Here is a 2,515-nt window from a genome sequence, read left to right on the forward strand (position 1 = left end):
GCTGCAGGGTGTCGAAATGTAATGCAGAGAAGAAGATATAAATATATTTAAATATATTTGTAGGGTAATAACAAGATACCTTAACTTTTATCGGCATAAAACTGGTTATATATACTAAAAAGTAAAAGGCAATTTCAATGGAAACATAAATGTATCTTTAGTCTTTCACAAACAAATGAATCACATGACAACTGTTTTTTAGCTTTACATATTTTACCAGCCTATAGTCCTTAAGCCAGACTGGCACATTGTAATTAATGAAGCACATTCTAATTAATGAAGCACTGGATAGTGCCGCATATTTTTCTTTACAATTAACAGAAATGATGAAAATAAGCCGCGAGTCCATATGCATTTCCTGATCTGTGTAAATGATCCAAGAAGTCTGTGAGCCGCATTCAGCTCAGACTGACTTGTCTTCTCTCATCAACAGCAAAAGACTGCCACTGCACATTCTTTTTAGAGAACTAGAATCTTTTTGTTCAGAGTGAATGTACAGTAGTTATCATCTGCTGCTTAAAGCACCAGTAAGGACCATGAATGAGAAAATAGATAGTTGTCCTGAATGTTATTTGACAAACTCAAATGTGGAATGAATTCATTTTTGTAATCTTACACTGGCCTTAAGATATGAGTCATGCCATTATACTATTGTGTATGAGCACAAGAGATGTTTGCTGGTCACTGCCGCTGTACAACTCTACAATAAACTCGCTTCTAATCCGTGGAGCGTGAGATAGAGAAGGCTTCCATTTGGTCTTCAGAGACTGCCTCATTACGCCTATTGCCAGCAGAGACAGGAGAACTAATAGGCCTCTGTAATATAGCCCCTGATATAAGCTACTTCATCGTTCATGTAGTTTGACATCCCCCTGCTCCCTTCATTTCCTCTTGCTCATCTCTGGACTCCATTCATTAGCATGGAACAGTCCAATTTATTAGCTGCGGCTGCCTGGTGATGGTGATGCGGGGAGCAGCTTCGCTCCCTCGGTAGGGTCTCTTTCTCTTTCGCTCTCTTTCCCTCTCACTTTCCTTCACTCACTGACCAATCAGTTATTCTGCCCCTCGCTTGGACAGACTAATGACTTTTTGCGGGGCCCCGAAAGAGAGCAGAGGCAAAACCCGAGGATGGGGTGTCTCACACACACACACATCAAGTAGAGCTATAGTGGTTTTGAGATTTGAGAGTGAGAGCATTGCGCTATAATATGTCACGAATCATACAGAGCGGCTGGAGCTGTGATATATGTGAGCGCTGTGTACCTGTGAATGCTGTAACTCATTACCCTTCATCACCCTGACTAGCTTCATTTCTTTCTCCCACCCGGTCTGCCTTCCTGTCACTCCATCTCCTTCACAAATTCAATTTACAGCGCCACATTCTTTTCATGCACAGAAATGGCATCAATGTATCAATCAACAGCTTCACATGGCAAACTGAATATCAAGGCTCACAGAATGATCTTTTCACTTTTGACACAACTACACAATTTGTATTATTTATCTATAATCCTATTAACATAATTTATTCATTAACACTCAACATATCAGTTATTTAATAAAACATAACCATAAAATAATATTATACATAATTTATGGACATTGAGAAAGTAATAAATAACAATTTACAACCCCTGCGTGATTATAAATATTAGACTGACACAAAGGTAAAGCTGAAAACTAGACTAAATACTAACTAAATACTCTTTCCAGGTTTTTAACTCATTTGAAATGCAGCTGTTACAAATATGTCTTGATGCCTTTCATGATTCTTCGCTTTGTGCTGTCACAAGCGTTGTGTTGTTCAGAAAACAATTTTCCTCCTGCCAGTCAAGAAGTCATTGCATGAAATTACGCTAATTAAGAAACAAGCTGGAATGATTTGCTCCATTTTGCATTTATTGTACGGCAAGTTAAGTGCAGCTTCCAAGAAGTATTGATGCTTTTATAACCTCACAGAGATTTAATTGAATGGCTGATGCAAAAAAAACTCCTACGAGGAGCAGCTGCAGCTCTCATTTACTCCTCTTCCTCTGCTCCTTCTCAGGCAATCGTATCCGTTTGTTGTAGACAATTTAGCAATCTTTTACTCTGTCATCAGGTGACTGCAGTCAAAGACAAAAGCTGACAGTTTTCATGTCTTCGGCTCATGTAGAAGAAGAAAAATTATGGGGATGAGAAACTGATGAAATTGAATGAAATGCGGCGCTGCTAACCCTGTTGCACCCTGTTGTACGCCCAAGTGCTCTCAGCAAGCCCAGAATCCAGATAGAGTTCACTGCCATTTGTCCCTGTAACAGCCTCCATTCCCTCATCCTCCCCCTGTGGCCCCGGTTGGTACAGAAAAGACGGTGGCTTCATTCTCAACAGATTACCCTGAGCAGAGAGTGTCTCGCACCTCTGCTTATCAGCGCTACCAGCACGTCACAGCACCAGGGACAGGCAGAAAAGATGGGAAAGACACTCCCAGAGAATGCACATTGATAACATCCACCACAAATAGCATCAGATGTTG

The sequence above is a fragment of the Hippoglossus hippoglossus genome, chromosome 10 (genome assembly GCF_009819705.1).
Source record: "Hippoglossus hippoglossus isolate fHipHip1 chromosome 10, fHipHip1.pri, whole genome shotgun sequence".
Taxonomy (NCBI): domain Eukaryota; kingdom Metazoa; phylum Chordata; class Actinopteri; order Pleuronectiformes; family Pleuronectidae; genus Hippoglossus; species Hippoglossus hippoglossus.